This window comes from Stigmatopora nigra, chromosome 5 (assembly GCF_051989575.1).
Source record: "Stigmatopora nigra isolate UIUO_SnigA chromosome 5, RoL_Snig_1.1, whole genome shotgun sequence".
NCBI lineage: Eukaryota > Metazoa > Chordata > Actinopteri > Syngnathiformes > Syngnathidae > Stigmatopora > Stigmatopora nigra.
In genome coordinates this window covers 8,742,949-8,756,098 of record NC_135512.1, presented here as the reverse complement: position 1 = coordinate 8,756,098, position 13,150 = coordinate 8,742,949, and the positions used below count along the sequence as shown (strand labels likewise).

The 13,150-nt window shown below is 38.8% G+C and overlaps 1 protein-coding gene across 34 annotated transcripts in view; it reads left to right on the top strand.

The window, feature by feature from the left end:
* Window positions 1-13,150, top strand: part of adgrl2a (adhesion G protein-coupled receptor L2a) — a 163,322-nt gene that overhangs the window by 87,525 nt on the left and 62,647 nt on the right. For 18 of the 34 annotated variants that reach the window (XM_077716791.1, XM_077716788.1, XM_077716790.1 and 15 more), the window contains exon 1: window positions 1,432-2,095. The exons of 2 other annotated variants lie outside the window; for them this stretch is intronic. The gene's annotated coding sequence lies outside the window, so the exon portion shown is untranslated. Of the gene's footprint in view, window positions 1-1,430; window positions 2,096-13,150 lie in introns of those variants that run through there. 14 more of the 34 variants (XM_077716775.1, XM_077716774.1, XM_077716772.1 and 11 more) reach the window with 1 other exon arrangement.

Sequence of the window (13,150 nt, the reverse complement as noted above, 5' to 3'; positions counted from 1 at the left end):
AGTATCATCAGGCAAGTTCCTGGTTTTGTTTTCACTTTCCGTTGTTTGATGTTGAGTTATCTTTTCAAAGGAATTGTTAAATTCCCACTGTTGTCAATTTTGACAGACTAGTATGCATACAAAATTACATTTTAACAAAGCCATGAAGACACCATGTGTTTTTAGTCTCTTCTTATAAATAAACATTTTATTCAGCTATGGATGCTTGCCACTAGGTTACCTTTTATTACATCTGTTTTCTCTTTTTTGTCCGACCCCCACCCAAAAAATGGCATGTATTATTATGTAAAATTATGCTTATAAAAACAAAAGCCAGCCCCTTGCCTCCATTCACCTTCACCTGGTGAGCATGACTCAACTTCACATTTCCCCACCGTAGCTGAAAGACAGTTTTTATTGAAGCCAGGTGTTTAGCCAAGTCCTGCCTCATATTTCAGGACAGGATTGCTCAGCCATTACAATGCATAAGTCCTTGTGCAATGCATAAATAGACTTAATTCCTGATTTAGTTTTATCTAAGTGAAGGGCAGTTTAACTCAACTACTGTCTAAGTTAGGGGTGACCAGTCTGTTTTCCATATCTCCCTTTACCAACACACCTGAATCTTGGAGCTTGTTGATGAGTTGATCGTTTGATTCAATCAAAACAGAAAAAGAAATATTCTTGTGTTGAAACCTTATCGTGATGAACTTGTTTTCTTTCAATGCCCAGGGTTTTAGTTATGTTTTTATTTTTTTCAGTCAAAGTAATTTTCCTATCTTAGTAAATTAGTTTATGTTATCAACTTGGTTTATGTTATACATTAAATGAATACATATAATACATTTTCTGGCCTGTGTGTATACAAAACATTGAACCATAGTTTATATTAAACAGTGCTATCCTTGAGTTTTTATTTCTTTATTTATTTTTATTTGGGGCATCATGTCGGATGAGTGGTTAGCACGTCGGCCTCACAGTTCTGGGGTTGAGGAGTTGATCCTTGGTTCGGACCTCCCTGTTTGGAGTTTGCATTTTCCTCCCAGGGCTTGTGTGGGTTTTCTCCAGGTACTATGGTTTCCCGCTGCATCCCAAAAATATGCAGTGTAGGCTGGTTGGACACTCTAAATTCCCCCTAAGTATGAGTGTGAGCATGAATGGTTGTCTATCTCCTCGTACCCTGCGATTGGCTGGCCACCAATTCACAGTGTCCCCCGCCTTGTGCCCGAAGTCAGCTGGGATAGGCTCCAGCACCCCCTACAAGCCCCTGTTTAGCAGTTCAGAAATTGAATGAATGAATATTATTATTTTGCTCTTGTGCCTTTCCCCCAAAATGTACTACTATATCAGTGGGGACCAAATACTTGTTCTCATTGGTTGACGAGACAGGACTGCCCACAAGTAGTACATCATTGTTTGCACTATAGCAAAGAACACATCTCAATGCACATAAAGAGCCTATAAATGGCGTATTGATAACATCCTCGCTATGAATTGATTAGAATTTCCTCCGAGTACATGAAAAAAGATGGCAGGGTAAAAAATAAAATAAACCCCCCTGCTGTTTCCCCGTCTGTCACCCAGTCCGTAACCAACAGATTCCAGTCCAGGCTTTTGTCCCGCCTCTGCCCTCAGTAGGTGTCCGCACACGGCAGCTTGCTCCCGGCCGAAGCACTGGCTTGGCTGGCTACACTTACTGGAAGTCTGCCGCTCATCGATTCTTCGTCTACCCAAGTGAGCGTGCTTCATTTCGCCTTCCAAACTTCTCGCCTACGGACGGAGCACAAGCTGTGTAAGATCCAAGCAAGCCCCCGCTTTCACTTTTATTTGTTTTCCTGACACAAGAGGGGGACTAAATGCCGTCCACGAGGTGCCGGCAAATGTGTTGATGTTCCCGGACAAAGCGGCTTTTGGCTATGGAAGTGCGCCCCTGGAAAAGAGACACGGCCGGGTTAAGATTGAGAGGCGGACCCGTCGCTGATTGAGAATCAGCCCGAGATCCATGAATAAGGGCATGACATAGACCCGAAGATCCTCCCAGGACTCACCATCATATTTTATCAGACTTTTTGTTATCATTTTTGCTTTTTGATTTTCCCCATACCACCACTGCAAGGTAAGTTTATTTGCCTTCTTCAAAACAAATCTTGTTATATTTCAATCCGGGAAACTTTTCCGACTTTACATTGCATTTTTAATCAAAAGAAGCTTTTTTTTTGCATGGCAAGTTGTCAATTAACTGATTAAAAAGTCGCCGTGACAAGGAGATTGCGATCCGAAATCTCCAAAATACTGACAAATTCTGGAGCAACAGATGTGCGGCCCCGTAGTTTTATCATCGGGTTTCCAATATGAAAATACATATTTTTTATGTCTAATAGTCCGGTTATGTGTAATTATGCCATTTTTTTACATACACATCGATTTCATCCTTGGAATGAATGAGATATTTCTCGTCAAACTTTGACCTAAAAAATGATTTTTGAGTACTTTCAAGGGCTAATCCTCAATAATTGGACCGAGGCTACCTATTTATTCACAGACATGCGAGGGAAAAGTGGAATAAAATTAGCCTTGCAGTGTCATAATGACTTTAAACACTCGTGGTTTAGTTAATGGAGGCGAAATGAGGCAAAGGGAGAAATTAATGTCACTGTTTAAGTCTAAGGATCATGCTAGGATGATTTACTTAAGTGACACAGTCAAGGACGGGTATGTGTTTAGGAGACGGACGGACGGACGCGCACGTACGCCGCACCGGGTCGGTGATGCATGGCTCCCCCTGAAGCACAGCCGCACTCCTTGGTCATCCATCACTGGATTATTGGTCAAATTTAGCTTTGCAATGGGAACCATCTAAACTGCAGTTGAACACAATGCTGCGATGACCGAAATAGATTTAGGTCCTTTCTAAGTGATGTACAAGTCTCTTTCTCAGCTTTGAGAAGAATAATGTGGCTTTTGGTGCCTTTAATAGGCATATTGGGGTCATTCGAGATGATTCTTTATTATAAAACAATTCAGTTGGTGAGTAGTAACAAAATATGTAAAGTATTAAAAAAAATTCAAAGTGCCATTTTTTTGCGTACGAGTTGTTCCTACGGATCGTCTTGTTTTTTGAAGAAATTCCACTTAGTTTGAATGAATTCATTATTATAGACTTCTAGAAGAGTGATTCTCAATTTTGGAGTTGATGTTGGCTGTAATGTTCTCTCGTCTCAACTCATTGTATTTTGATGTATGTGCAAGCTTTTTTAGACAATTGTACATTGTCTCGCTGATAATAAGATACTCCGCCCTTCAAAAAGAAGGGTCAATTTATAAAGATAAATAATATATTTTTTATTTTTAGACTGTTTAAAAATATATATAATCTATTTGGATTGTCCTTCATTTGTAAAAGCAAATATATGAGAGCATTGTTTTAATCATGTTCGAGTGCAATTGCCTGGTTCTGTAGAAGTCGTCACCTCCTTTCTCCAATTTTATGTCGAGCCATGGATCAATATCGGCCAGAATCACGTCTCCAAAGGGTTTGAGACAGTCGCAAGTGTTTCACATCCATTTTCTCAACATTTTTTTTTCCACCCTCAATTTCACACTCCTTCCAGTATGTATGAAAGAGGAGGGTGTGAGTGAGAGCTCCTCAGAAATTTGTGACATTATGGGCTGTTGCACCCTGGCCATCCTGCACTTGCTTTCTTCAACAATAGACAATCGCACCGGAGACTGTCTTCTTTTGACGAATTCTACACTTGAAGAGACCGTTATTTGGTTTTTCGCTTGATAACCAGTCACGCATTTGCACTTAGGCTTTATTAAGGTCATTTGTTATTGATTTAATATTGAATAGCTTAGATAGACGGGTGGCAGAGGCAATATTTGCCTGCCAATGTGAATGAGCTGTTTTTCTTTATCAGGGATTTAAAGGTTAGTTTGCCACAAGCGTCATATTACAGGCATGCAGAACCTTAAATGGCCATTGATCAAACGTGATCTGCCCTTTATTGTCTCCCCTCGTACTCGACAATCTTATGAGAAGATTCTATGCTGTTTTTAATTGAGGAGCGGAGTCAAACAAAATATATTTCGGGAGTGGACTCATTTTGATTTACAACCTGTCGGTGATTTTGGCATATAAATTGCGGGCTTATGTTTTTTTTCTTAACCACCTACATGGAGTCATGCTGAGCAGATAACTGCTTGCCATTAAAAGGACTAAACAAGGCTGTAAAGAACGGCATGGATTGAAGGCGTGTAGTTTTTCTATGCCAAGTACTCTCCCTTCTTGTGACTAATTTTATTTTACGATAGCTAATCAGTAAAAGACTGGGCACTACTGCGCACAACACTACTAACCTTCGACACCATCAAACATTTGTACCCTTGGTCGGGGGGGGGTTGATGTGTGGGTTATAGCTGAAGAAATTTCCTGCTTGCCAGAGTAATTTCATAGATGTACGCGACGTGAACGAGATGGTTGCTTGCAAAGACTCCATTTCAACACGATGATGAGAAGCAACATGGCGGCCTTCCTAAGCTCTGAGCACTATGTATTCCCCTTTTGCGAAATGTTACTGCAAAGTGCAGTACACTTCACTCTTAAACGGACCCACTCTGTGGTTTTTTTAGTCATTTTATGACTTACTGCACACATGTTTGGCTTCCACATGGCTGTGCACAATTTTAAACTTAACATTGGTCACATCCAACATGTCGAAAAGAAGAACATATGGGCTAAATGGAAAGATGAAGGAAAATTTGCTATATTTTCATCAAAATAATATTTGAAATCAGAGTCGTCCCAATGTTGGATGGTGGAATTAATATGAAACATATAATTGCAATTAAGGAAATGTGTGACTCATTTTAAAATCACATCTTTAAAGACCAATGAAGACAAAAAAAACCTACAGGCAATTCTTGTGGTATACGTGCTCAAGACGTGCGCTTATCTATGCACAGCTGCAGCACTGTTTGGGAAAAATATTCAATTTGTGCATGTCAGAGGAGATGGAGGCTGTGAGCAAACATCAGTTATTGCGGCTCTGCTATAGCAGCCGTAAGCAGGGCGTGCATTGGGAGAAAGGGGGGATCTGCACACGTCTGCCAGGGGAAGGGAGTCATGTCTCCGCTGGATTATAGGAGAGCGAAGCACTTAAAAGCCCCTCTGCCGACAGGACACGGGCTGTTATTCAGTGATGGTGTGGCTAAACATGGTATGGCAATAGATCTGGTCTTGACTATTGTGACTCGTTGCTACTGAGAGAAGTTTGACTTGGGTACATTTTGCGTTGAACAACAAAAAAAGTGTTGTTATTTAGTTTATTCAGTCATGTCCGGTAGTACTTTTAATGTGCGGAAATTAGTTTTGCGAAGATAATTATGTGATTCAAATGCAGAAAGATACATTTTCTTATTTGGCCTATATAAAGAGTTTGTGCCAAAAACAAAACGCAGTAATGTTGAAGTCATTACGTAGTATTTTAACATGTTCACTTTTTTATCCTATTGTATAATCTTTAGTATGCATTTTTAAACAATTCACCACCACAGGACAGAACAAAATATAGACAACAGTATTTCTATCATTTTTTCCACTGATACACAATCAATTAACTGTACAGTACATTAGTTTCAGTGATATATTGCATAAAATGAAACGTGGTATTAGAACATCTAAACAATAGGTCCATTATATATTTATGAACAATACACAATGTCTAATTTATTAAAAATAAATCCTGTCTAATGGATTAGGTCTGCTAAGTTGCTACTAGTCATGCATTGTGTACTTGGCTGTGTTTTGAGCTTTGTTCTCACACTGTAGTTAGTTGCCAAGTCAGATGGAGTGGAGCGTCTGGCCTGGGACTTTCAGAGGAATATCACAATATCACAAGCCTGTTAAGTTGCTAAAAACTAAGCTAATCAACAAAATAATTATCTGTTCAACTGCTTCCATGCCAGAGACATAAAAAACAGTGGAGGGATGGAAGAAAAACAATCAAATTACATGATAATAATTGCTCATGCTGACAGAAGGTGTTTTTTTGTGTGTGTACGTGAGAAAAGAGGGCGCTTGAAGCTCCTCACTCACAAAATTGAAAAAAAAAGTGTGTACATTTTGACAATGAGCAAACGTCCATCATCGCCTCTAATGAGCTTCTTATGTGAGTTTTTTTTTTGGCATTAAAACAGAGAGAACAGTATTAGTCGATTAATTTCCTGCAGTGAATCATGGAACCCGCTGCTTTTATCTTCCTACTGCGCTCCATGTGTGGGCCACCAAAAAAGGTTTATGTCTGCACTCACAAGTTTGGCCTGCCTTGCGTCGTCGCCCTTCTACCTCCTGCCTACCCTCTTTCACTTTGGGCATAGATAATGTCTAAAGATATGAATTAACCGCCTTCTTAGAGCCTCTTTCCAGTAATTGAGGAAGCAGACACAGTAAAACCGTCATCATATATCTGATATGTTTTTTCTGGGTACTTTGACACACTGCTGGGGATCTTCTTTCCAAAAAGAAATAAAAGTACTATTTTTAATTTTCTGGTTATGCTTTGAATTTTGTGCATGATTGAGATCTGGCAGGGGGTAAAATGTAGCCTCAGGATGTGGAGCACAGGTTGCACTAATTGTAAATAGGATGATTGAGAAGAAATGTTTTTGACAGGAAGATTCCCCCTAAAAATACTGGATGCAATTACACTTCTTTATTAACCACACTTAACGCCCATCCATTTTCTTAACTTATATTCATTTGATTAGATGAATTTAATTATGTTCTTGCATCTTAAATAAAAAAATGTTCATGTTTTATTCTGATCATCTTTCGGAGCGTTTGTTTTTACTTATCTATTAAAATATTACAAAACAATACTTATATGATCAAACCTGCCAGTATAATCCTCCTGGTTCTATAGTAATACTTCAGTTTTATTGTGCTTTGTTGTCTTGAGATAAGTTTTTGTGATTGTGTGATTGTGTTTCTGTAGCAGCACAACATTTTCATGCGCCTATGTGTTACATTGAAGTTTCCACTCGGTACAGTCTTATAAACACAGTGCAAAATGGCCTGTGGAGGAGTCTTTCCTGACAGCGATGCATTGTTTGAGGCAGCCAATAAAGGCGCGCGCTGAGTAGCTACATCTGTGAACCTCATCTTGACTACAGTGTAGGCCGAGCAACAACACGGCAACTGTCACAGCTGCACCTGCTGCTGTGGCTTGTGCATAGCCTTTCGTTCTCTACCCGCTAGACGCCAACGCCGCTTCGTCCTTTTGTGCCGTGACCAACCATAAGCCCATGGCCTTTACTTGGTTCAGCAAGGAGGGGAACCTCTTGGAAACAAAGGAGGGAGAAAAATGGCTGGTAGAAAACTAGAATTGAAATTGATGTCCCCAGGGGGATGCATGTAGTTCTGCGGGAGTGCAAAAATCTCTGCCTGTAAAACAAAATTGGTGTTCAAGAGACCTGGTTTAATATAAACTGACCAGTCTGGAGAATAATAGTAAAGCTAGTTGTCTCTCCATGTTACTATTGTAAATTTAGACTGCCTGAGATACTCTGGATGTACACACACACCATAACACTCTCGTACACATTTACGCGCTGACTTTTTTACGAGCAGAAACTGATTTTTAAATATACTACTTTCAGAATATGCTCAACTGCTATAAAGTCCACCTCATTTGGCAACTGGCAAATTTTATATTTTATCCAAGTTATTTTTATACTCTTATTTTTATGATTTTTCTTTTCATGACTTTCACCTCTGTCTGAAATGATTGATTATCTATCACATTACCAAGTAAATTATTCTGTTGTCTAGTGTTTACTATTAAAATGCAATGTCATCCCAGTGGTTCAGAGAGAGATTGTTCCGGTGTCTTAAGTGTAATGAGCTGTTGAGATTGTGTGTTACTTATACTTTAGAATGTTGTACTAAAAGTCATGGCAGTTACTCAAATATTGGGTTTCATTGACTTTGCAGAACTTAAGTTTACATATTTGTGGCCTTGTGTATTTAATGTTAAATTTGCCTTTTCCAAACAAAGGTACGGTATAAATCGTGTCTACTCATGCATTGTCTAATAAGAGCAGAACTAGGCTAATGACATTCAGTAGGCGTCTGAGAAGCAATGTTGCGCTGTGAGCTGATGTGTGACAATAGCGTGGACTCACACATTGGTGGGGGCTTTGAGACTTGACTCCCCATTTTCAGGTTTGCTTATACAGCTGTGCCAGGCTCGCTGGCATTGACGGCTGATTGTTGGCTTCAGCTCCTCCACCTACGCTGTGGGGGTGCTCAAGTAATAAGCATCCTTAAAATCGGTGATAAGTAACACTTCACTTCCGAATCAGCAATGAATTGATGGAGATGTCAAATGATTCATGTATTAATCATGAACATTGGAAAGGAGCATATTGACACCTCCGATCTTTTTAGCATGTGCAGAGGAAAAATAGCTTGCTGGTAGGCTGGGTGGCCCAATAATTCTGCTCACTACTGTGGCTCACATTGGCTCAGGTCTGTATTTACTAGGTTGATGTGTTTGTTTTTCAGACTAATTTCTAAAATGATGCATATGCAAACAGTTGAGTTCACATCTGGTTTGTTTGCCGATTTAGGAAGACAAAATAATCTGTTTTCCATCATTTTTACTAAGTGACTTGGAGGTACTTCCATATTGAAACAATTTGAATGCAATATTTTTGATATGTTCAAGGCTTAGATCCAAGAATGACACATTAAAATATTCATATTTTTACATGAAATGTTTACGGTTTAAGGCAAAACTGTATTTTACTGCAACGGTATCCTGAAGATGAAGCATTTCTCTTTCTTTCAATTTGTTGGAAAATGTGTCTTGATAAAGTCTTTAGCTTCTCCTTCCATGAATTTGTAATTGTCAAAAAAAGTAATTTGAACTTTAGGGGAATCTTTTATGTGGCTGTAAAAAGTGATTACATATCCCAAAATTAGCCAGTGAAGTACCACCCTCGCATCTAAAGATCAATGACTTTACAATTTTTATGAAGTCAATTTATGATTATACAGATATTACTGTTTCTTGTATTTTTAAAAGGCATTCTTACTTAAAGATATTAACAATCAATCAGTGCAACATTAATTTTTTTGTTGTGTTTTGCATGACTTTTTTTTTAAATATAAAGGGAGGTCACTAAAACTTAAAAGCCTTGTTTTATTGTTGATGGCTTCCTCCAAAAGGCCAGCATTGGTGCCAAGGAGGAAATGGCAGATTGAGTCAGACATTCTAAAAAATGTTGGGAAGGAAGTAAACAAGGAAGCCTTTCAAAGCTCAGAATTGTTATATTTTTAAATGTTATTATGACCGCACTTCACTTTTACAAGCAATGGGTATCACAACTAAATTTAACAATAAGAATCTAATCTCCCAACTTGCATGTGGCACTTGCTGCACCTTTATAGTATTATGTCCAATACTCAGAGATTTGCACACTTTTTACTTCTTGTCATCTTTTCATGCTGCATCCGAGCGAAGTACATCATTTTTCCAAGAACTTGAACAGTGGTTCCGTACTGTGATCAGAGGAGTTCCATATCAGCTGATGAAAAAATGCTGAAAAAGCACCATAAGGAGATCAATCAAGTAGGATTTGAAAAGGAAAAGACTTAGTTTTTTTTTTCATTGCGAAGTGGAACCGAAATTTGAAGCGTCGCTCATCAGCTCGAGCTGATTACAGTAGAAGCTGGTGAAGTGAACTGAGGATGCGGCTCCTGTAGCCATTTCCATCACAAGTAGGTCTGGGCCGCCCGGGGGTAGACAAAGATATGTGTCTCAGTTGTGGCCGAGACCTGCCTACAGGATGTGAAAGTTTTCACTTATTTTGCGTGATAACATCTCCCTCACAGTGGAGGTGAGCCATTTTCTGTTTAGCAAAATCCACCTAGGCTGAAGCATTGGACCTTATGCTCTGTAAATAATGATTTGAGAAGAAAATTACATTGCAACGCCTCCACACATTTTGCACAGAATCTTATTTTCTCACCTGAAGCGGTCCGAGTTTCCTATGCATATTGCAGTTGGAGACATAATGTAACAAAGGGCCTATAGACATTCTGTATTGTGCTATTACTGACAGACTCCCACTGCTGCATGCATCCTTCCAACTTGAATGAAAGTTTTTGCCTGGATACAAATGTCTAATGAAGCTTTGGGTAACATAGCAGATGTACAGTAAGTATAATGTGCAGCAATGGTTCCAAACTGAAGAGATAATTAATGGTTTAGATATTTTTGGATGGGGGCCCAAGAAAGATGATGGTGATGGAGAATTTATTCTAGCTGCCTGTCTTTTGAAGTTGTAATGTGTTAGATTAAAAAAAAACACATCATTGTATGTTAAAGGGCACTCCAGTGGAAGCCAACATCAATAAATAATTTAATTGGGTCAAAGAAGAGTGTTGTTTAACAGTCATTCCTTCCTGTGACAAGATACAATTCTTCAAACAATGCTGCTTTTTTTTGCTTAATATGTGTTGTACAAGTATGCATGACCGTAGAACTGTAGTTTACAATACATGACCTCGCTAAATGAAAAACGGGAAAACTTCCTATTTAATTGGCTAGCCAATGGGTGAAGGCTTCAGTGCAGTGAGTGCCGCATGTTATTAATATGAAATTCCAACATGTAGAACATAAGACCTTGTTATCGTATTCACTTTATATTCCAAGTAAGTTGTCTTTTGCTGTCATGCTTTTGCATGACATACTTCTGTCGCAATCTCACTTAGTGGATCAACTAACCACAGTTACCTAGATTCACATCTGAACTTTATACACATTCTCAAGCCACGATTCAAAACATGCGACCTGAAATTGTTCTTTATTTCTGACTTTGCTTTGGGAGTTACAATCCCTTTTGTATTCAAAGTGGGAGAAGATAATTCTCTTCAGTGATTTTTTTGTTTTTTGCATGCGGTTTGGTGGTGTCCTGTTGCTCCTCAAGTATTCTTCTCTGAAGGAAAAATATACCTTACTATCCTTCTTTCTTTTACTTATCATTGGAATGCAAACACATATTAAACACACAAGGTATAAAACAAGCGATTGCTGTATCTGCTGCCCAGCTGTGGATGATAAGGCAGGCCATGAATAGAAAATGTCTTTCAATTATTCTTGAACAAATGCCGAACGGGGATATCTATTTTTTCTCCTTTCAAAAAAACACAAAAAGTGTTACTTTTATTTTTTTTATTGAAGTTGCCGTCATTTAGCTTTATTCCACCAAGTAATGCAAAGCAACTATACTTTCATCATCTCAGAAAATATACACAACTTTTCTACTTTTCTTTTTCTACACGTTGACGGCTGCGGCACCAAACCACAACGATTGTGTTGCAGATTGGTCTTGTGCTCTCACGGTGACTGTGAAAATGGAAAGCAAAAAGCCAAGCTTTTGATTCTGGGCTTCAAAGTGGAACAATTCGGTTGCTGGGCTTGCTCCACTGCCGTGTAAATGATAAACGCAGCAGGACTCTCTTGCTCCGATAACATCACCAGAAGTCGCGCATCATTTTGGCCTTGCACAGTTGCTCCTTCCTTTTCTCCCTCCTGCATTTGGACTCCTTGTTTTTATTTTATAACATAAGCTACGTTGCCAGCAGAGAAACATTTAATATAAGGCGGAAACACTACAGTAGTTTTGATTACGCGAGCTGCAAAACTTTATGGAAACACCCTGCTGTCATCGCTGGGTATATTCACTTGGCTTAACCAGCTCGACATGTGCATGGTTGGCGCTCCTTGCTCGCTTAGCCGCACTGCTCGGTTGTGGTGTGGCTTGGACTAACACTCATCTCCCGGGGTTTTCTCCTGCCCTGTTTGAGCTTCCTTTTTTTGCCACAGTTGCACTCCCTGAATTCCACATCCTGTTGTTTGTCCCCTATTAAAAGCCGACAGTAAGCGCTGAGACAATGTTCGTTGAAAAGTTTTGAATATATTTAGTATTTAATGGGTCCTTTTAGGAGTCTCAAGAACCGGAAAAAAATATACATATATTATATATATTACTGTTTTGATTGCTGTAGTATCCTTACGATTATGCTGTATGTTTATTAAATAAGCAAGTTTGTACGTCTTATTTATCTTTAATTCTACTCTTAAATTATGGCAAAAAAGTAGCACTGTATTTACATTTTGTGCAATACTAGACAGCAACTTGGATGTTGAAGCGCCCCATCATGGGGAATTGTTACATTGAATTTCTATGTTTTGAAGGTTTGTGTAATGCATGTAAAAATTCTAAATATCTATTTTTTCAAATAGAAAACCACCAAGCTCTATTTATCATTTGGCTCCTAGAAATGTTGAAAAACAACGTTGGTTTTATGGGCTGGCCACTTAAGCAGAGGATTATGTTTTCAGATAAGTGTGTGTATTGGCTGTGACGTTATAAAACTGCACTGCCTCCGACTGCACAGCATGAATACTACATCACTTTATTGCGGGATGGCAGTGTCGTCTGAACAGAAATTGTTGTCATGTGCATGGGGCGATACCCTACTAATGCAATCAAAATACATTAATAGCACTTCTCCTTTTTTGAATTGCTGTGAATAAATTTAAATGTATAGTTGTAGTACCTATGTATAGTTTTCAGGGGCCAAAATAAGCCAAATACAGCCTCATGATTTAACAAGCCCCTTTACCAGTCATGGGCTGTGATTTAGGGCTGTCAGGTGATAGAATTTGGGAAGGCGACACCAAGCTCGTGTGAGTGTTTGTTCATGCTCATATTGCCTGACAAGACACAGACAGTGTTTTAGGTTCTCAAGCTCCATTGTTTCAGATGATTGTGATAGAAAATTGATACAATGGTGGTATGGCATGCACTGTAACAAGCTAAAATTAAGTTGAAAAAATATTCATGACTATAATGGTGTGATGAATTTGTCTATCATTTTTATATTTTTGTAATTTACATTTCTCTTAAAAGTACTTTTTTTTTTTAGGTACATACATGGTGAATCCCATTTCGTCAGAAGTACATAGCAGTCCAAATCAGGTTTTCAGGCTTTGTTCCATTTTGGAAAAGTAATGTGGCACCTATTATCTATTGGCCATTTGTCTTTCATTTAGACTACTGAAGGTTAAAAGCATCAATTAGGCACCAAGTCACAGTC